Source organism: Gobio gobio, assembly GCF_949357685.1.
Source record: "Gobio gobio genome assembly, chromosome: 14".
Taxonomy (NCBI): Eukaryota; Metazoa; Chordata; class Actinopteri; order Cypriniformes; family Gobionidae; genus Gobio; species Gobio gobio.
In genome coordinates, this window is record NC_137107.1 from 40,043,815 (window position 1) to 40,067,901 (window position 24,087).

The 24,087-nt window shown below is 36.1% G+C and overlaps 1 protein-coding gene across 1 annotated transcript in view; it reads right to left on the reverse strand.

Annotated features, from left to right (window-relative positions):
• LOC307137025 (uncharacterized protein) overlaps positions 1–20,457 on the reverse strand; it is a 636,016-nt gene extending 615,559 nt beyond the window's left edge. Inside the window, exon 1 of the mRNA XM_079834505.1 lies at positions 20,198–20,457. The gene's annotated coding sequence lies outside the window, so the exon portion shown is untranslated. The remainder of the gene's footprint in view (positions 1–20,197) is intronic.
• Between the last annotated feature and the right edge of the window lie 3,630 nt (positions 20,458–24,087).

A 24,087-nucleotide genomic window follows, 5' to 3' on the forward strand; every position in this document is an offset into this window, starting at 1 on the left:
TTTTCCTGGCAGTTACCCCTTTATTCCCCAAATATTACATATTATACCATTATACCTACACATACACACTTTATAATAACACTATAATTACCAAAAGTTACGCTGTAAATTAATTTTACTTACGCAGTACTTTCCGGGCTGTAATCTAAAGCGTTACCGACTAGTCTTGTCGTTTTCATGTCGCTCAGCTGATTATTGCTTCAGTAATTCTTTTTTTTTCTTCTTTTTTTCTGTACAACACTACACAATCACATAACACAGTTTGCACTCTCAGATAAAAAAGGTACATTGGAGGTACAATTTTGTTCCTTGGGGGAACGTATAAATGTACCTTTAAAGGTACACAATTGGTCCTTAATATTACATTTACATTTATGCATTTGGCAGACGCTTTTCTCCAAAGCGACTAACATTGCATTCAAGGTACACATTTGTTTACATTTTGTCAGTTCTTGCTTTCCCTGGGAATCGAACCCACGACCTTGGCGTTGCTAGTGCCACGCTCTACTGTTTGAGCTACAGGCCTGTTATATTAAAAGGAGGGAGGACAATTAAGGAATTTAGAAAATGAAAGCTCTAGCGTAAAGTTCTGCCAGGAAGATTCAATGTTACGTCAATTATCACATCCAGACCTTATCAATCGTGTCCTAATCATCAGAGTATAAAAGATGGTCACTTACACACACATGTCTGAGTTCACAGATGCTGAAGCCAACATTTACCTCCATCCTCCCCACCACCACCAGGTTGGTCCCCACCTATACCTCCCAGGGGGTCGGCTGCGCCCCTGCCTTCATCTTCAGGCAGGAAATGCAGAATCCGTTACCCTCGAGACGGGAGCTACGGACGGGGTCTACGCCAAAGAAACTCTAAATATAATACTTGCTGGTCTGTTAATAAATGTGTTACTTCATCCTACTCATCTGGCTTCCCGAGTCTTTCTGGTAGAACTGGGTTGTTCATAATAATGTGAAAACAAACAAAAAATAAACAGAGAATGTTTTTTATGATTTAGATCCTTTACTGAACAGTATTACATGACTGAAGATTTAACATGGATAGATTCAATTAAATTAGCATGCTTTTTAGTGTCTCTGACGGAGTTGACACAAATTAAGTTATGGAGTGAATAAATACATTTGTTTTAGAAAAAAAACTGTTTCCTTACATGGTTCATTATCTGAGACCTTTGTCTACAAAAATACACATTTTTAATAATGTCGTGTTAGTTTTTTTTTTTTTAAATCTAAAATATGTTTTGTCCCTTATCTCAAGAATCAGTGAACCATACTCCTCTGCACAGTCACGCAGAGTCAAAGCACAACCATAACAAAGTTTCCCTGCAAAATGCAGTACATCGTACATCGGTTTTAAATATTAGTTGTTAAAAATTTTCAATAAGGTTCATTAGTTAACATTAGTTAACTACATTAATTACCATTAACTAATAATGAACTGCACTTATAAAGCATTTATTAATCTTTGTTAATGTTGATTTTAAGATTTACTAATACTTTATTAAAATCTTGTTAACATTAGTTAATGCACCGTGAACTAACATGAACAAACCATGAACAGCTGTATTTTTATTAACGAACGTTAACAAAGATGAACAAAGTTACAGATGTACTGCTCGTCTTGTTACTTTCATGTTGCTCAGCTGATATTGTTGCTTCAGTATTTTTGTTTGTTTTTTTCTGTACGACGCTACACAATCACAGAACAAAGTCTCTCTATGGAGGGAAACATGATCACTTAGTGTATTTGCATGCCATTTTGCCACACTTCACATGACCCATTCCGGATGAAGAGGTGTCAGTTGAATATTCTTAACACATTCACTTGGAAGGGACATTCTAGCTATAAGAGACTAGATTTGACACTGTCTGCATTTATTTTATTTTATTTTATTTTATTTTAATCTAAATTCAATCATCATATCACTGTAGACAATAGCACAGGACTGAGGTAAAATAACCAACTAATTTAAACAGAACTGTTCTTTTTACTAATGTGTGTTATTTAAAGTAGTTTTGATTGGGTTTACATACAGTCTCAGAATGTTCTGGTGGACTAACACTTGTATCTCTCATTCATAGATCACAGTTGTGTTTTTGACTACACACAGTGAAGAGATGAACATCTCCAGTGATATCTTGTCCACTGATGGATCAAACTCTTCTGATCACTTCATTTTCAATGGCACTGAGGTTGAAATTCGTTTTAATACATTCTCAACTCTATATCTTATCACCATTCTGTTGGGTGTTCCTATCAACTCCTATGTGATATGGCTTATAGTAACAGGAACTGGCAATGGACTTGCAGCAGAGTTCTTTAGTCTGAACCTCGCTGTCTGTGAAGTGTTCTTTTTTATAGAATTGTTTTTTCTTTTTGTCAGCTATAAATTTATCATTCTTAAGGTGGCTGTGTATTTTTTAGATGGACTAGCCACTACCGGTCGTCCTCTGTTTCAGTGTCTGATCTGTGTTGAGCGTTACCTGGCAGTGGTTCATCCTGTAACCTTTCTGAAGTTCAAATCTCTCAGATATAAAGTGATCTGTTCTGTTTTTGTGTGGCCAATAGGCATTGGCATCAGTGTGTTCTGCATGTTTAGCTATGTCTCACACTATATTTATTTTCAACTTGTAATGCTCTTCCAGGTCCTACTTTTCCTCTCCATTCAGTTGTTCTTCTGTGTGGCTGTTCTCAGAGCACTGAAGCAGTCAGGACCAGGAGAGAGAGCGAGAGATAGAGAGGAGGAAAACCACATGAAGAGAAGAGCGTTTTATCTCATATTGATAACTACTGTGACAATGGTAATCATATATGCCCCTTCTATTGTCAGAGGAATCCTCTATGTTCTAACACAACAGGTTTCATTTATCTCTAAAATTAGTTTAATATGTTTTATTCTGGGTGGATTTGTCCAGCCTGTTCTGTATCTGCACCGCACTGGAAAACTTTTCTTGTTTCTTTTCTTTTTAAAATCTGTTACTTGTAAATACTGACAATTATTGCACCTATTGCTTGCTTTTGTTGTAAACTTGGATTTAAAAAGTGACTATAACATACTATAAAAAAATAAAAAAACATGTATATATATATATATATATATATATATATATATACACACATTTCTTTGTATAAAGCTTGGGTGAAAATGTTAATTAAATCTGTTCATAGATCAGAGTATGATTTTGTAATCTGTTTGTTCTGTGCTTTTTTGTATCTCTTTTTCAGCAACACTTTAAATATAATGTTTCATTAGTTAACATAAGTTAATGTATTAACTAACATGAACTAACCATGAGCAGAACATTTGTTACTGTATTTATTAATCTTTGTGTGGCGAGGTTGGTGAGCGAGAGACCTGGGAGGAGCGAGTGTTATGTGTGTGCGCGGCAGTCGTCCATAAGGGGCTGCCACTTTTACTTTCAGGTTGTTTAATTTATTATTAAAGTCTTTTGAACGTTCGCCAGTTTCCGCCTCCTTCTTCCCATACAACGAACAGTATTACATTACACTCATTCTCTCGTCTGAGTAGGCGCCGTCTCGGGTGTACCCCCGGCCTACGAGGGGTGATAGGGGTATGTGGCGAGATTGGTGAGCGAGAGACGTGGGAAAAGCGAGCGAGACCGGTGCGTGATTGAGAATGAGAGTCACCTGCAAGGCACACCAGTCTCGAGTCCTCTCATGAGCGACACGAGTGAAGGACGAGAGAGTACCAGGCCTGGACTTTACGTTGATTTGTTTATTTTTGTTATGTGTATGCGCGGCAGTCGTCCGTGAGGGGCTGCCGCTTTTACTTTCAGTTTGTTTGTTTTATTATTAAAGTCTGTTGAACGTTCGCCGGTTCCCGCCTCCTTCTTCCCATACAACGAACAGTATTACATTTTGTTAACGTTAGTTAATATAAATACAGCTGTTCATGGTTTGTTCATGTTTGTTCACAGTGCATTAACTAATGTTAACAAGATTTTAATAAAGTAGTAAATGTTGAAATTAACATTAACAAAGATAAATAAATGCTTTATAAGTGCAGTTCATTATTAGTTAATGGTAATTAATGTAGTTAACTAATGTTAACTAATGAACCTTATTGTAAAGTGTTACCATTTATGAAATGAATTAAACATATTTTTTCAACCTCATATTTCAAACCCTTATGATTTGCCCAAAATGATATTTGTTTGCTGATTTTTCCAATTAAATTCTTTTGGCTATCTCTTTTTGTGTCCCACACAAGATAGACAGTCATATGAATGGCATGAGGTTGAGCCTAAATAATGACAGAAATTAAATTTTAGGAGAAACAATTATTTAACTTCGACGGTTTAAAATGAATGTGATTTCATAACCATTATAATGTTGTACTGTTTCAAATCTGGGTTTCAGAATTCTGGTGGTTTGCTGCTTGGATGGCACTGATCTATTGAACAAGTGTCTGATCATTTTAACTGATCTTGGGTCAGTTTTATAATCGAGGTTTATTTTGAATTAATTTTATGAATTGTAATACTTATGGCTGCAATGCAAAAAGGATGATAGGAGGATACACTGTAAAAAATTCTAAGCTTGTACAACAAAAAAAATCTTGGTACTAATTTCCCCTAGCTTTTTCTTGTTTACTCAACTTTTGTAAATAACAGTTATACTAACTGAAAATAAGTTGTTTGTGATTAAGTTGAGTCAACTTAACATTGTTTGTTTTCTGAACTGTCCTATAACAAATCTTTTTTAGTTGAGCCAATTCAAAAAAAATTGTCTGTAGAACTCAATGTCTGAAGTTGAGTGAACAAAAAAATGCTAGGGGAAATTAGTACCAAGAAATACTACGTTAGATAAACTACAAAAACTTTGCCAAAGTCAAAAACTGAAAAGAGTGAGTCAAGACAATGTTAACTAAACATTTATTCCAAAATTTTAAAACAATTTGTACAGCCTTTTGCAGTCAATAAAATGCTATTTTAGTAAACTATCATGATTGACTATTATAATTACTATTAAAAGGTACAGTTAACTCAAAAATGATAGTTCTCTCATCATGTATTCCCTTATGTCTCAAACTCATATGACTTCCTTTCTTCTGCAGAACACACACAACGATCCAGTGGTTTAATCTCTGCCTTCTAGAGCAATACAATCAGTTTTGGATAAGAAACAGATTAAAATATTAGTCTATTACATCTTGACATCTGACTGTATTGCTTCAGAACACCTGGATTAAATTACTGGATTCACATGGATTGTATATATCTTGAAGGTTCTGAACCCCATTTAGTTGCATTGTATGGATTGCCAATGAAAATATATCTGTTTGTATAGAAGAAAGGAAGGCAAATGAGTTTAAAACATCAAATTATAATGAATAATAATTTTTGGGTAAACTATCCCTTTAAATAGTTCTCACAGGAAACAAATAAAATGCATCAATAATAGTATTGCTACCACAATAAAAAAAACTTTTTTTGTTTTTTTTAATCCAAGACTAAGTCTTAAAAATGTTCCAGTATACAAAATACAATCACATTTAAGCAAACAACATTCCTACAAAGATGTTCCACACTGCCTCAAATGTATATTTTATATTATAAATGTATATTTTATATTTTTGTATACTCAATATTAAAAGGATATTCCATCCAAAAGTTGCTCACCCTCAAGTTGTTCCAAACCTGTGAGTGTCTTCCTTCTGCTGAACACAAAAGAAGATATTTTAAATAATGTTGATAATCAAACAGTTGACAGCACCCACTGTCTTCCATAGTAGGGACTGGGAATAAAACTATGGAGCCCATCAACTCTTTGGTACCGACATTCTTCAAAATATTTTCTTTTGTGTTCAACAGAAGACAGAAACTCATACAGTTTGGAACAACTTGAGGGTCGGTAAATGATGACAGTAATTTAATTTTTGGATGAACTATCCCTTTAAAGGGTTAGTTCACCCAAAAATGAAAATTCTGTCATTAATTACTCACCCTCATGTCGTTCGACACCCGTAAGACCTCCGTTTATCTTCAGACACAAATGAAGATATTGTTGTTGAAAGCTGATGGCTGAGAAAGGCTTCAGATAGGCCTCCATTGGCATTCAGTACATTTACACTCCCAAGACCCATAAAAGGCACTTAAAACGTTGTTACAAAGTCCATCTCACCACAGTGACTCTATAATAATTTTACGATGCGACGAAAATAGTTTTTGTGAGCAAAAAAAAAATCAAAATAATGCCTTTATCCAACTTGTTCTTGTCTTCCGTGTGTGCCTCCATGACGCATGCGCGAGAATATGACGCAGATCCGGCGTTCGTACACATGACCCAGACGCGATTTGTTTACAAGCAGAGGAAGACGCGCGTGTCTAAGCTGTTGGATTCTACATTGATCGTGCTTCAGGTCTCGGCGTAGTTCTCAAAATGGGGCTAAAGTGTGCATTTCATGGATTCCCGAACCCCGGCGCTACGTCATATTCTCGCGCATGCGTCGTGGAGGCACACACGGAAGACAAGAACAAGTTGGATAAAGGTGTTATTTTAATTTTTTTTTGCGCACAAAAAATATTGTCGTCGCATCGTAAAATTATTGTAGAGTCACTGTGGTGAGATGGACTTTGTAACGACGTTTTAAGTGCCTTTTATGGGTCTTGGGAGTGTAAATGTACTGAATGCCAATGGAGGCCTATCTGAAGCCTTTCTCAGCATCAGCTTTCAACTAAAATATCTTCATTTGTGTTCCGAAGATGAACGGAGGTCTGACGGGTCTCGAACGACATGAGGGTGAGTAATTAATGACAGAATTTTCATTTTTGGGTGAACTAACCCTTTAAGCGTATAGAACTCCAAAGAGTACCGTGAAAGCAGTGGGAAGGTCAGATGGGTTCACAGTTACTATGACCACAGTTTCCTCCAAGAAGATGCTGAAGTTTAGACATGTCTTTGTTTACAGCGAGAGGTTGTCCTCCATGACTTCAAGGATGCCCAGTAATGCTGGTAATATGCACATCCTAAGAAGTATATTAAAGAAAAATGGTTGATTGTGTAAATTTAAAAATCAAAGCTCAAATACACTCTTGCAAACAAAACTTAAAACTTGTAAAAACTTGAAGAAAACTATTATTTAAATATTAACCAACCATTTAATAAATAATGGTGATCAATGATAATATGGAGAGACAGAATAGTTGACGAGCACCTACCAGACAGGTCTTAGACATTGTGTCACACTCCCTAAAGGTACAAGGGCAGTCCCTGTCGAGCTGTAGTGTCATAGGATGTCTGCAAGAAATAAATAAATAATTGTATTCATGATGATTTACTTCTGCATGATTACTTCAAATAATAATTGAGTGTCACTGAAAATGTTTTAGGGATGGGAAGAGTATCAGAAATGAAGGGGGCAAAAATTCCACAAAAACTGACTACTGTATATCTCTTCAGGTACTTGAGAAGACAAAATGACACATTAACATTACCTTAACTCTATTACTAACTCCAAGGCATTTATATGTTTAGTAATCATACCTGCATATCAAAATATTCCAGGATAGTCTTCATCTCATCTGCAAGGTGTTGTTTATTCTCTGACCGATACATTATGATGATGATGATGGAGTTGCTATGTTTGTTATTAGAGGTCATGAAATCCATTTTGTTGTTTTGAGGTCCACACAAGTGATCCTTTGGAAGAAACCTGAGGGAGTGGGATAAAATATCTGAATGTTAAAGTCTAAAAACAACCAGGTTAGTTGAATAGCGTGCAACTTAGATCTGAACTGGGAGGAAGAATTTGTGGACCCTATGTATGTGGACGAGTTTTCAACATACCTGGTGTATTGAACGTGCAGGCACACTCAAACACAACAGTGGTAAGTTACATGTCGTCCTGGGTGCCAATGCCAATACAGGTGCAGGTGTATTCACAATACCTATACTGCAGGAAGTGTGTGCTCGATGTAGATCAGTATTTTTTTTTTTTTTAAATACACACTGTGAATGATCAGGTTAATAACAGACAAATTAATAACAGAATAATGAAACTTTTAGTTTATAGCTAACGGTACTGCTGCACAGCTTTGAAATTATATAATCAATAAACATTATATCCTCATAACTTTCCATAAAGAAATCTAACGTACAACTATAAGGGTAATAATCTGAATTCTCAGATGCCCTCAGTAACGTTACAGTATACGGAGAGTAGGGTAACGTTAATATCTCTTATGATGCAATAGAAGTCATATGCACGACTTCAAAACACTTCAAATGAGCAGCTCGATTTAAACATTCAGGAACGTTCAAACGGAGGTAAGTTACATGTAACTGTTATGCATTTTTAATAAGTAGCCAACATCGACGAATGTATGAAAACTGACAACAGAGAAAGAAATAACAAGAAAGACAACGATCATCAAAAACAAATTAAGCGCACTCACCATGAAGTTCCTCTGTCCACGTCGTGCTGTCTCCTTTAATGAATATGATATTTTCACATCTCCAGCCATTTGCTAAACACTGTTCATTCTCCCGCTGCCCGCATTGAAAAGTTGACGTACGTTGACGTTGAACTTCAAAAGTAAGCGCCACCGTAAGGGGCGTGGTTTAGCGCGAGAGAATGTTGTCTTTTTGGAAAACATGCAACAAATATATAAATTTTTAAATATATGTTTTATTAAAATATAACAATTAAATAAAACTGTCCACGCGCAAATTAGTTTTCTGTTCTTTTCTGTGCAGGGTATTATTACACACATGAGAGGGTACCATAAGCGCTTATTCTAACGAAACTTCACAGTAAAAGTCTTCCTGCTCCCATTGTGCAAAAACGCAGTACGCACGTTTTTTATCAACAACAACAACAACAACAACAATAACAACAACAACAACAATATTATTATTATTATTATTATTATTATTATTATTATTAGTAGTAGTAGTAGTAATAGTAGTATACATAAATATTTTAATACTTATATTTAATCTATAGGCACATTTACATTCTTTTAAAAAATCACTAAACCATTTTCTCTTCATTTTCTTTTAGTATACATATTGTTTTTTTTGTTTTTGTTTTTTTAAATCCACAATTAGCATTTTCTATGGAGGGCAGTTCATAAATGAGATTGACTTAACTAAAATTAATACGTTGGCAGAATGTTTTTTGGATGAACTTGCAAAGCATTGTTCACAGAACTCATATTTGTAAGTTTATAAAAAATATCTTGGGTTAGGTTGACTACATGAATTAAATGTAGTTGTGCTGACTTTTTCATAGATTTTTGCTGAACCAACACAACAAAATCAGTCATTTCAACTTTTTTCAAGTTGGGTTTTTTACAGTGTAGTTAATTATTCCTAATTGACTTAGTTTTCCAATCCCTCCCTAGTAATACACAAAACAGGCACAACAAATATTTATTTTTATAACTCGACAGGTGAGTAAGGTATTTTATTGAACCGATGAATTGGCATATGTAGCTCTCTGACAGAGTTCATTGTATTATTATAAATGGTTATGCAATTATATTTTTTGTAGCTGTGCTAGAATTTATTTTCAAGGAAGTACCGTGTCTATTAATGGGTATAGCTACAGTAACATCTTCAGTCAGCTTGAGATCCTTTCCATCTAAGCTGGTTATATCTCTTACATTTACATTTACATTTAGCCATTTAGCAGATGCTTTTATCCAAAGCGACTTACAAATAAGAGCAATAGAAGCAACTAGAACAGTCAAGGGCAACAGTATGCAAGTGCTGTAACAAGTCTCAGTTAATCTAGCACAGAACACACAGGACAGAACTTTTTTTAATTTTATTTTTTATATATATAAATTAGACAGACAGAAAATAGATAGACAAACAGAAAATGAATAGAATGATAAGTTCTACTCTTAAGCCTAATAGTGATTTTTTTTTTTTAATGAGCAGTGCGATAACCATATTCATCTGCAGAGCCGAAGCACAACCATAACAAAGTTTGGACCCACTTTATATCATGTGGCCTTAACTACTATTTACTTGCATATAAATTAATCATTTGATACAATGCACTTATTGTGTACGTTCATGTTTTTACATTGTAATTACATGTTTTTTTTAAATACCTCCATGTAATTACAGCTGTAATTAATTTCTGTAGTGACATTTTTAATTACACTTTTGACACTTTCCTTACACCTAACCCTACCACCACACCTGTCCCTAACTTTACACGTATCCCACCTAAATATCAGCAAAAGTGTTTTGCAATACAATATGAACACAATAAGTACATTGTACTTATATTTTGATGTTAGTACATAATAGTTAAGCCCACCTAATATAAAGTGGGACCCAACATTCAACTGCTAGAAGGACAAAATAGCAACCTTTAAAGTATGAATTTGCCTGAGCATATGGAATATGATTTCTGCTCTGTTTGCATTAGCTTGGTTTATGGTTGCACGCACAAACTAATGTCTATGTTCATGTTTTCTCACACACCTGTAAGCCACTCTGTGCAGCTCTTTTATTATTAGCCTGTTAGCTGGGGTTCAGGCAGCAATGACAGTATTTCATGTGTCATTGGCTTCTAGAATGCTTCTCCATTTATCAATTTAATAAGCTGGATTCATTGCACATGTCAGGTGATGGTTAAGTGCTTTTGCCCAAGAATATATTGAATGTGATCATGTCAAATTGCATTACATGTTTTGTAAATATGATCACTTAGTGAATTTGCATTCCATTTTGCCATACTTCACATGACCCATTCCTGACGGTTGAATGTTCTTAACACATTCACTTGGAAGGCAGACATTCAAGCTATGAGAGACTATATATAATCCTGTCTGCATTGATTTATTTATTTTTATTTATTTTCCAAATTCAATCATCCTATCGTTGTGGACAACAGCACATGACTGAGGTAAAATAACCAAGTAATTTAAACAGAACTGTTCTCCTTTACTAATGTGTGTTTTTTAAAGTAGTTTTGATTGGGTTTACTCTGTTCAGTCCCAGAATGTTCTGGTGGACTAACACTTGTATCTCTCATTCATAGATCACAGTTGTGTTTTTGACTGCACACAGTGAAGAGATGAACATCTCCAGTGATATCTTCTCCACTGATGGATCAAACTCTTCTGATCACTTCATTTTCAATGGCACTGGGGTTGAAATTGGTTTTGATACATTCTCAACTCTATATCTTATCACCATTCTGTTGGGTGTTCCTATCAACTCCTATGTGATATGGCTTATAGTAACAGGAACTGGCAATGGACTTGCAGCAGAGTTCTTCAGTTTGAACCTCGCTGTCTGTGATATGTTCTTTTGTACAGAATTGTTTTTACATTTCTTTAGCTATACATTTAGCATTCTTTGGATGGCTGTGTATTTTTTAGATGGATTAGTCATAACAGTTCGTCCTCTGTTTCAGTGTTTGATCTGTGTTGAGCGTTACCTGGCAGTGGTTCATCCAGTAACCTTTCTGAAGTTCAAACCTCTCAGATATAAAGTGATCTGCTCCTTTTTTGTGTGGCCAATAAGCCTTAGCTCCAGTTTGTTCTGTATGTTTAGCTTTGATTCAATTTATATTTATACATTTCCAATGCTCTTCCAGTTCCTACTTTTTTTTTCCATTCAGTTGTTCTTCTGTGTGGCTGTTCTGAGAGCTCTGAAGCAGTCAGGACCAGGAGAGAGAGCACGAGAGAGAGAGGAAGAAAACCACATGAAGAGAAGAGCGTTTTATCTCATATTGATAACTACCGTGACAATGGTAATCATATATGCCCCTTCTATTGCCACAGGAATCCTCTCTGTTCTTACACAACAAGAGGATTCAGTTCTCTCTGATATTAGTTTTTTTTGTTTTATTCTGGGTGGATTTGTCCAGCCTGTTCTGTATCTGCACCGCACTGGAAGACTTTCTTGTTTCTGTTCTTTTAAATTCTGTTACTTGTAAATACTGACAATTATTGCACCTATTGCTTGCTTTTGTTGTAAACTTGGATTTAAAAAGTGAGCCTACTATTTATACAAAAAACAAAAAAATCTAAATATATTACTTTGAGTAATGCTTGGGTAAAAATGTTAAATAAATTTGTTCATAGATCAGAGTGTGATTTTGTAATCTGTTTGTTCTGTGCATTTATGTATCTGTTTTTCGGTAACACTTTACAATAAGGTTTCATTAGTTAACATTAGTTAATGTATTAACTTACATGAACTAACTGTATTTGTTTATCTTTGTTAACATTAGTTAATATGAATACAGCTGTTCATGGTCTGTTCATGTTAGTTCACAGTGCATTAACTAATGTTAACACGATTTTAATAAAGTATTAGTAAATGTTGAAATTAACATTAACAAATATAAATAAATGCTTTATAAGTCCATTTTAAGTTCACAGTAATTAATAACTAATGTTAACTAATGAACCTATTGTAAAGTGTAACAGTTAGGCACCGAGGGCTGACTTCATAAAGTATTAAATAAATAAATGATATTTATTTATTTAAGTGTTGGGGACAGGTGTGGTGGTAGGATGTTTGTGAAATGAATGAAACATCTTATTTTAAAACCACTGGTTTGGAGCTTGTTTTTAAACTCACCAAGGCACGTGATTTCAGAAACCCATTATAAAGCCATACTGTTTCAAATCTTGGTTTCGGAATTCTGGTGGTTTGCTGCTTAGATGGCGTTGATCTGGTGAACGAGTGTCTGATGGTTTTAACTGATTTTAACTGTTTTATAATCAAGGTTTATTTTGAATTAATTTTATGAATTGTAATATTTATGGCTGCAATGCAAAAAGGATGATAGGAGGATAGTATATTATTCCTAATTGGCTTAGTTTGCCAATCCCTCCCTAGCAAAACACAAAGCAAGCACATCAAATATATATATATTTTTATATAACTCGACAGGTGAATAAGGTGTTTTATTGAACAGATGAATTGGCATATGTAGCTTTCATTGTATTATTATGAATGGTTATGTCATTATGTTTTTTGTAGCTGTGCTAGAATTTATTTTCAAGGAAGTACCGTGTCTATTAATGGGTAAAGCTACAGTAACATCTTCAGTCAGCTTGAGATCCTTTCCTTCTAGGCTGGTTATATCTATTAAGCCTAGTAGTGAATGTTTTATGAGCAGTATGATAACCATATTCATCTGCAGAGCCTAAGCACAACCATAACAATGTTCTTCCACAAAATGCATGCAGTTTTGTTCTTTAACCGCTAGAAGGGAACAAAAGCAATCTTTCAATAGTTGGTATGAAATGCCTGAACATAGAAAATATGATTTCTGCTCCGTTTGCATTAGCTTGGTTTATGGTTGCACAAACAAACTAATGTCCATGTTCATGTTTTCTCACACACATGTAAGCCACTCTGTGCAGCTCTTTTTATTATTAGCCTGTTAGCTGGGGTTCAGGCAGCAATGACAGTATTTCATTTGTCACTGGCTTCTAGAATGCTTCTCCATTTATCAATATAATAAGCTGGATTTGTTGCACCTGTCAGGTGATGGTTAAGTGCTTTTACCCAAGATTATGTTTAACATGATCATGTCAAATTGCATTATATGTTTTGGAGGCGAAGACCTTTTTATAGCATTTTGGTGGTAATTTGGGAAGCCATTATTTTAAAAGTGCACTATGTAAAACATTTCCAGTAAAATTACCAAAAACCACTAGGCCAGTGTTATATATTTTGTTCAGTTGAGTACTTACAATATCCAAAATGTTTCCAACTATTTGTAAATCGTGAGAAAATTGCTATTTTAATCAAGGAACCGGGACATGTGAGGAAGTCGCCTGTCAATTGCGTCATATCTGCGTTACCCTCGGTTTGTGGTTTTATTTTGCAGAAACGCTTTACTCTTACTGCAGTGTGCAACAAGTGTCATAGCAGCCACCAAGCGAACGCACAGAGTAACGTCATAACATAATTTCACACATTAAGATGTATCTAATATGATAAACAGAGCTGCGTTACCTCATGCTCAAAAAGACCAGAAAAGTGGGAGTGGCGCAGATGACTGTGGCATAATATAAGTCCCGCCGGCGCCTATGCCATAATAACAGTCCCGCTGCTCGTGAGGCATGTGTTCTGCTCTTCTCATTAACAATCGCTCCAGCGGCATTGCTCAGCTCCCACAACACTCAGTCCTGCTCTGCTTCATACTACAGTAACGTTAATGATCGCATCCATTTCTGCCTGAGTCCTATCCCAATTATTTTCCACCGGCTGTGAGGTGAAGACCACATGTCCCAAAGATTCTGCTCTCAAATGTGGCGTCATCAAACTACGCCTTTGTTTTGAATAGGCAACCTCTAGTGCAGTGGTTTTCAAACTTTTTTACAGGCGACCCTCTTTTTTTTTTTTTTTCACGACCCATATATAAGCCTACAACCGTTTACATTCAAACAAGTCAAGCCAAGCATGAGAATACTCATATACAATGGGCCATTTGACTGTATTCTCCATTAAACCACTAGCTGGCACAAAAATTCAGCTCAGCACTATTCCACACAAACACTTTTGATTATTAATGCATTCGCAACGCAAAGTAGATTGTGCACTAATTTGATAGCAAGGCCTATATATGGGACGCTAATTAACTGGTTAACCAACAAGTATTTTAACCAATTAATCATTTGATTGAAAAAAAAAAAGGTACGTCGCATTTGATTGCATTCAGAAATAATACCGGTAAATAAAGCTAAATGTTTTAATGTACTACAAACATTATAAACGCTACAAACATAGCTATAGGTTATTTTAGTTCCCCTCTCTCCACAACAAATTGTAACGAGTAGGAATAGGGTGTGGCCCCTTTAAGAGCTGCGCACTCCCTGTTGAACTGTCTGCATTGTGAGCACTGCGCCTCGAGCACTCCCATGTATGCGGGTTATTTTCTGTTGCTCAAATCAGGTTGGTTTTTTTTATTAAGTAATGCTGTGGACGGTATAGCGTTTGTGATGGACTGTTACGCGAGTTTCACTGGGAATAAAGTGTGAGCTGTGCAATGTCCATTGCCTCTGTGTCTGCAAATAACTGCAGTTAAGTGAGCTATTCCTATTTTCCTCCAGACACAACACGTTACAAAATCCTTTAAATGTAACGATATTCAGAACATATAAATAATTTAAAATATATAAGTAGGCTATAAATAAAGCCAAAACAAAATCCTTTCATGAGAAACTTAAAGTAACCAGCATAGCCTAACTCTCATGCAAATCCAAATGTTTCCATAGTCGCGATATACACTCACCAAAAGGATTATTAGGAACACCATACTAATACTGTGTTTGACCCCCTTTCACCTTCAGAACTGCCTTAATTCTACGTGGCATTGATTCAACAAGGTGCTGAAAGCATTCTTTAGAAATGTTGGCCCATATTGATAGGATAGCATCTTGCAATTGATGGATATTTGTGAGATGCACATCCAGGGCACGAAGCTCCCGTTCCACCACATCCCAAAGATACTCTATTGGGTTGAGATCTGGTGACTGTGGGGGCCATTTTAGTACAAACCATTTTAGTACATTTTAGTACGAACCAATTTGAAATGATTCAAGCTTTGTGACATGGTGCATTATCCTGCTGGAAGTAGCCATCAGAGGATGGATACATGGTGGTCATAAAGGGATGGACATGGTCAGAAACAATGCTCAGGTAGGCCGTGGCATTTAAACGATGCCCAATTGGCACTAAGGGGCCTAAAGTGTGCCAAGAAAACATCCCCCACACCATTACACCACCACCACCAGCCTGCACAGTGGTAACAAGGCATGATGGATCCATGTTCTCATTCTGTTTACGCCAAATTCTGACTCTACCATCTGAATGTCTCAAAAGAAATCGAGACTCATCAGACCAGGCAACATTTTTCCAGTCTTCAACTGCCCAATTTTGGTGAGCTCGTGCAAATTGTAGCCTCTTTTTCCTATTTGTAGTGGAGATGAGTGGTACCCGGTGGGGTTTTCTGCTGTTATAGCCCATCCGCCTCAAGGTTGTGCGTGTTGTGGCTTCACAAATGCTTTGCTGCATACCTCGGATGTAACGAGTGGTTATTTCAGTCAAAGTTGCTCTTCTATCAGCTTGAATCAGTCGGCCCATTCTCCTCTGACCTCTAGCATCAACAAGGCATTTTCGCCCACAGGACTGCCGCATACTGGATGTTTTTCCATTTTCACACCATTCTTTGTAAACCCTAGAAATGGTTGTGAGGGAAAATCCCAGTAACTGAGCAGATTGTGAAATACTCAGACCGGCCCGTCTGGCACCAACAACCATGCCACGCTCAAAATTGCTTAAATCACCTTTCTTTCCCATTCTGACATTCAGTTTGAAGTTCAAGAGATTGTCTTGACCAGGACCACACCCCTAAATGCATTGAAGCAACTGCCATGAGATTGGTTGATTAGATAATTGCATTAATGAGAAATTGAACAGGTGTTCCTAATAATCCTTTAGGTGAGTGTATTTGGATGCTAAACCATTATTTATTATAGGCTTTGTACTTCACTCGCTTCCCAATATTGATGGAAAAAACCATCCTCTTCACATGCACACAAATGTGCTTGGAAACACCACAGCGGCGGAGCTCACACTGAATGGCACGAATTGTAGGCTACTACTGACTATTTAAACTTAGCTGTGTAACTTTTTGTATGCTAAGTTGACTATTTTATGTTGATAATGAATAGGCTGCGGCAATGTCATGTTTGCAATGCTGAAATTTGTTGTGTGTGCGTATGAGGCGCCCGCGTGAACGAGCAGAGGAAACATAAAATCAACACATCAACACTTAGTGTATTTGCATGCCATTTTGCCACACTTCACAGGACCCATTCCTGATGAAGAGGTGCGAGTTGAATATTCTTAACACATTCACTTGGAAGGCAGACATTCTAGCTATAAGAGACTATAGATATAATCCTGTCTGCAATTTTTTATTTTATTTTATTTTCTAAATTCAATCATCCTATCATTGTGGACAACAGCACAGGAATGAGGTAAAATAACCAAGTAATTCAAACAGAACTGTTCTCTTTCACTAATGTGTGCTTGAATTTTGATTGGGTTTACTCTGTACAGTCCCAGAATGTTCTGGTGGACTAACACTTGTATCTCTCATTCATAGATCACAGTTGTGTTTTTGACTGTAAACAGTGAAGAGATGAACATCTCCAGTGAGATCTTCCCCACTGATGGATCAAACTCTTCTGATCACTTCATTATCAATGGCACTGGGGTTGAAATTGGTTTTGATACATTCTCAACTCTATATCTTATCACCATTCTGTTGGGTGTTCCTATCAACTCCTATGTGATATGGCTTATAGTAACAGGAACTGGCAATGGACTTGCAGCAGAGTTCTTCACTTTGAACCTCGCTGTCTGTGATATGTTATTTTGTATACAATGTTTCTTCTTTTTTTTCAGCCATAAATGTATCCTTCTTTGGATGGCTGTGTATTTTTTAAATGGATTAGCCACAACCAGTCTTCCTCTTTTTCAGTGTCTGATCTGTGTTGAGCGTTACCTGGCAGTGGTTCATCCTGTAACCTTTCTGAAGTTCAAACCTCTCAGATATAAAGTGATCTGCTCTGTTTTTAATTGGTCAATAGGCCTTGGCTCCAGTTTGTTCTGGATGATTGGCTTTGTCTCACGCAATATTTATACATTAACAATGCTCTTCCAGTTCCTACTTTTCCTCTCCTTTCAGTTGTTCTTCTGTGTGGCTGTTCTCAGAGCACTGAAGCAGTCAGGACCAGGAGAGAGGGCGAGAGAGAGAAGGGAGAAAAACCACATGAAGAAAAGAGCGTTTTATCTCATTTTGATAACTACTGTGTCAATGGTAATCATATATGCCCCTAATATTGTCACAGGAATCCTCTATATTCTGAGACAACAAGAGGTTTCATTTGTCTATCCAGTTAGTGTAATATGTTTTATTCTGGGTGGATTTGTCCAGCCTGTTCAGTATCTGCGCCGCACTGTAAAACGTCCTTGTTTCAGTTTTTTTTTAAAAAATGCTATTTGTAACTACTGACAATTATTACACCTATTGCTTGCTTTTGTTATAAACTTGAAAAATTATTAGGCTACACTATCTAAATGCAGTACTTTGACTTAAAAAAAGTGAATTACATTTGTTCATAGGTATACAGTAAACAGAGTGTGATTTTGTAATATGTTTGTTAATTGTTAGGTAATTGTTTCTAATTCCAAAGCCCTGTCTAGCAAGCAAGGACTACAACTTAATAAAAAGAACCCACATTTTACAGAACCTTCATATTAATTGGTATTTACTCATTCGTAGATTACATTCAATACATGAAAATACACTTTTATGAAAACGTTTGCAGTTGGTTTGCAAAAGGTGTCATTATACCTAAATGTTTTTGTTTCATTTACACCATTTTGAACTGCCAGTGCCAAAAAAAGTGAGCACTTTGAAACAGTGAATCATTTTGTGAAGCAACTGATTCAAAATAATGTAAATCTTTGTTTATAAATAAGCATAACAGGATGGACATGTTATGCTTTCCCCACGTCAGTGAATCCTTCTGAAACATTGAACAAAAAGGTGAATTAAGGAGTCATACTTAATCTGCTTCTTGTAGATAGTTTGCTGCCAAAAAAAGTATTCTACTTCCTGAGAGTTATGTGATTAGAGGAACAGTAAAGGTGCATATTCAGAGGGACTTTCCATCAGAGTAACAGGGGGGGGATGTTCGGTTCAGGGACACAATATTAAAAACTTTAAACATTAAAAATGTATTAATAAAAAAATATATATATTTTGGTGAGGAATATTATAAATAAGAATATACAACAATATCAAAAATTTGTATGACTTATATTTGTGGCTGAAATTATGCAAGCTTAGTTGGGGACATGGCAGTTTAGCATGGCAGAGTAATTATTTTTGATTAATTAATCCTGGGTACATATTATTGTGTTCTATGGTAGAGGGGGATTAAATATGTATAGGTGAACATTTAGAAACAAGTATTAGCCCATTTTTACAAAAAACATACCACATTATTAGCCTGGTCCTACCAGACTCTCCTACATTTAATTTGTACAGAGAGTCTGACCACTCTCCATTGACAAGCGTTAACTTCCTTGAAGGCAGGTACTGTTGAAGTTTAAAACTATTGGATCTGCCATAACCAATCGCTAACGTTTGGTCATGACCAGAGGTGGAAAGAGTAACAAAATATTCTACTCAAGTAAAAGTATTATTACTTCAATGAAATTTTACTTAAGTACAAATAAAATGTGGAATGTCTAGGGTTTTTCTATGTAGGGTTGTGGTAGAATTAAATTTTCACAGATTTTGTTTCTTTTTTTTCTTTCTGTGAGTTTCACAGCATCACGGTATTAAACAATAATTTAATAAATAAACTGTATTATTAAATTATGGTTATTATTATCACCAGTTAAATTGGCATGAAATTAATGAAAACTTTTTTTTTTTTTTTTGGTTGAACAAATGCTTTATTATAACAAACTTGAAACCATTTGTTTTGTTTATTAAAATTTCAATAAAACATGTCTAATCAACCAAATTCAATAAATGGTTATGAATTAGATTAACAACTTATTTTTATCATTAACTTATTAAAATGTTTAAGAATACTATGACATTTTTTATTTTTTTTTATTTTTATACAAATATATGTCCAAAACGGTGGTAATTAAATTAAATGTAACAAACTTTTATCCTTTTATTTTTTGGCAAAGTGCTGCAAAACAGAGATTTTCAAAACGTTTATTTTGATGGGTTTTAGTGAAGAGCTGCTTCTGTGAAAACCTGTTTCAGAGTGTATTAGACTGGTTTTTAAAATGTTCATGTGTTCATGTCCAAATATGGTTTGTGAGACGTTAAAACACCACGAGCATCACGTACTTGAGTAGCCTATGTAGTAGACAAAACGGCACTGCTCATCACAGAGACAGAACAAGCAGATCATTTATTTATATAGCAGTGTTTTGCTTTAATATTCACAGACCATGTCGCGATTTGATATATTGTACAGCTCTACCGTCGATGTATTCATTCATCCATCAGTTTGCTTGTTTTACGTGATATCTGCGTTATACTGTAAATTAAATGTAAATTAAATGACTGGATTCCGGGATTCCCTCTGCATCACAGAAATCACTCGGCCTTAAGTTAAAAACATACCTTTATCTACAGAGAGGGATGTTCCCGAACATGTTCTATACGTTTCCTCATTTGCATCAACATTTTTTGTAACTTTGATATCCTCCAGGACAACACCACGTTATTTTTTTCTATATCCAAAGTATTCCCATACTAACTGGTTCACGACGGCATTCGCTTTCAGCTGGATCTGCATCACTGACATGTCTTGTCCGTCTCCATCTTTTTATGATTTTTGCACGTTCTCCCGCCCTTCAATTCAATGCAGTCGTTTCCGGATCGCTTTTTCCCCACTTTCATATTATTTATTTATTTTACTCAGTAATGGATGTGGTTTAAAATGTAGTGAAGTACAATACTTAAAACAAAACATACTTAAGTAAAAGTAAAATTACAGATTTTTAAAACTACTTAAAAAAGTATAAGTACACAGAAAAACTACTCAATTACAGTAACGCGAGTAAAATGTAATTCGTTACTTTCCACCTCTGGTCATGACGTATGTCATCTCAAACTAGCGCACAAAACATCAACGTCATGGTTCTCAGCCACTCCCTCTGTTCGCTGATTGGACCGGTTAAAATTTGACCGGAGAAAACCAGAGAATATACGACAATCCCAGACGGAGTACTGAAGGAAAATGAAAATTGAGCGGAAGTACGTAGGAGGGCGGAGCCAGGCTACCACATTATGTCATGGGGAATCAAATGGCACCGAATGCTATGACCCATATCCGATTAAAATCAGATTTAGCAAGTGTGAACAGCAAAAAAAAAAAATCACATGAAATCACATTTGAGCTATGTGATTTAAAATCCTATTCAAATCGCATTTCTGTAAATCTGTTTCAGTCTGACCACTCTAATCGGATTTCACATGGTTTATGTGACTTTATCATGCCATGTAAAACATAAACGTCAGACGTTATTATAGGAAACGTGCTGACAGTCGCTGCAGAAACGCGGTTGTGTTGTTGCAAAGTGCCGGACGAGCAGAAAATGACAATATAAAGGAGACATGTTTTGAAACTGGCGGAGACGACAGCATATAATAAAGCCATGCATACCAGCCTCCTACATTTCTGCCACTGCCTCATAAGACGCAGTAGTCCAGTGCGGAAGCTACACATTGTCATGTTGTAAATAAGACAACATCTCTAATGCATGCCCTTCCATGTTGCAGTTGCGGTTGTTGTTGTTGTTTTTGACATATACCTATCAATGCAATGGCATTGCCATAGAAATCAATGCAGATAATCCAGAAAAGGAAAGAGCAGCATGGACATACAAATCGGATATGTTGCGACAGATGTGACAGTGGACAGTCAATCATATTAGATCGGATTCCATTCGGATACACAAATGATTGGATTTGGACTAACAGTGTGAACATATCCTCAGATGGATTTGAACATAATTCAGCATAAAATGCCTGAGCATCATGCCAGAGCATTAGCATTCTGCTCCATTTACATTATCTTTATGGTTGCACACACAAACTAATAATTTTGTTGATGTTTTCTCACACAATAATAAACCACTTTTTATTATTAGCGGGGTTCGAGCAGCAATGACAGCCAATTTGTCGTTGGCTTCTGGAACAATTCTGTGCTTGTCAATCAATGTCCTAAAAGGAGTCAGGACACTTAATTCGCTGCACCTGTCAGGTGATGGTGATTTGCATTTACCCTATATTATTGTCAGGTGTGTGGCTGTTATGAAGCGCATGATACGGGTGTAGAAACAAAACAGTCTTTAATCAATATATCCACAATGGAAAAAGACAGGGGATTGTTGGAGATTAACGTAACCACTTTCAACTTAGATAAAGACAATAACAATCAAAGAACTAGGACAACTTAGGGTTTACATACACATAAGAGTGATAAGGTAAAAACAGAACTTGTGTGTTGAATTAGGGACTATGAAAACTAATTAGAAACTCAGGTAAATGGGAACAGAGTGAAAACTAAACTAAAACAGAACATACATGCAAAAGTATGCCCTATGTGTAGACAAGAGCCAGCGAGGTCCCTCCAGACCATTACCTCTACTAATGAAGAGGTGCAAGTTGAATCTTCTCATCACATTAAGTTGTAAGGCAGACTGTCTAGCTATAAGTGACTATATGACCCTGTCTGCATTTATTTAATTTCAAATTTTCCAAATTCAATCATCCTATCACTGGCTATGTTTACATGCAACCAAATAATCCATTAGTAATCGGATTGACGGCTCAATTGGACTGAAAAGCCTTAAAGGGGCTATATGCAACTTTTTCCCCAAAATAAACGTAACAATAGCCTTTTTATTTTCCCATTTATGACTCAAACATCTCCTGATGAGCATACTGACACCTTGTCCGCTCACAGTGGGTGCACCTATAAGCCTGTATCCTATTTTTCCTATTTTCTGGCGGGTCGTTTTTTTCCCGCGCTGTCTGCGGATGTAACGTCACCACCGCTGCGAGAGCGAGCAGAAAATAAGAGCAGTTCTGTTTTTTGGCCACAGGTGTCAGTCGCGAGTTTAAATTTCAGAAAAACGCATATAGCCCCTTTAATGTAAACACCTTAATCGATCAGATTGAAAGGGGTGGGTTATTCCTCTTCTAATCCAATCAAGAGAACATGCAAACACTTGATCGGATTGAAAAGCGAAACTGAAAGGACTGCACATGTGCAATGACGTAGAAATAGCGGAACTTGCAGGTCTTTATGTTGAATAAAGTGTCATATAAATGAGTGTCCCATCATTCTAAAATTATCCTGATCATCTAATCATCTCATCACCATATCGTCATCTTCGCTACTCGTCGTCTAATTCTTTGTTCGTGTTCTAAGATTTTAAACTCAAACGTCTGCCTATCCTCCTGGATGAGTTCTGACCAATTAGGTATCATCTTTGGCTCAGAGGTGACTGTTGCCCCACCTCTCACCATAAATTACATGTTATCTGTGGTCTCTTAACTTCCCGTTCTAAGCAGAGAGTCAAAGAGTACAATTTAGACATGATTTCTATTATAATAATATGATGCAATCTACACAGATTTCAATCAAGCCATCTTCTTAAATATGAAGAGAGATTTACACTCATACCAGACACAGTGTACTTTCAATCAAGCATGCAACAGTTATTTCAAGCAGTTGTGAGTGATCTAAGCATAATGGTCATATATATTGGTTTTAGACATTATATAGAATTATGCATTCAAAGGGTGTTTGATTATAAGTCCGGCTATAATCCCTTTTGAATGGTTTGATGCAGTTTATATGTAAAAACATGTCTCTGTGGGGTTTCTTGTGGATTTCAACTCTGTGTCACTCAGAGTTCATTCAAAGATTGTTGAGAGGAAGGGGATTAAACAACCCTCTCCAAACCAATCCGTCTATTACAATCTGCCTGCGTTGACAACTCTCTTCCTTTTGCAAGGCAATAAAGTACTTAGTTGGGGGTTTCGTTAGTGGATGGAGCCCCTTTCATTTATGGTCATAGATTGCTGATTTGGGGTCTGGAGTGTTGAGTTGGGTTTGTGTGGGTGGAATTATATGGCACATTTATAGCAGCTACTAGGCTGACCAAAGTGCTTAACAGAAGAACAAGATTAAGAGAAAATGCATAAAACATGCATAAAAACAAATAAAACAAAAAATAAGAGCAACATATATAAGAGTTGCCATTAAAAAGGTAGACCACAAACAGAAGTCAAAACTCAGAATGGGAAAAATCAACAATATTATTGACCTGACTTTACTGATGCTGCTGTATGAGAACTGAACTGAGCTGGACAATGCATAACTGTTCCCTTTCAAAAGCTACACTCAATGCTGCATAAGCATATGCAAATGGGAATATCTTTGACACGACCGGCTGTGAAAATAGTGTGCAAACACGTCAATGAAATTGACCCGGAGG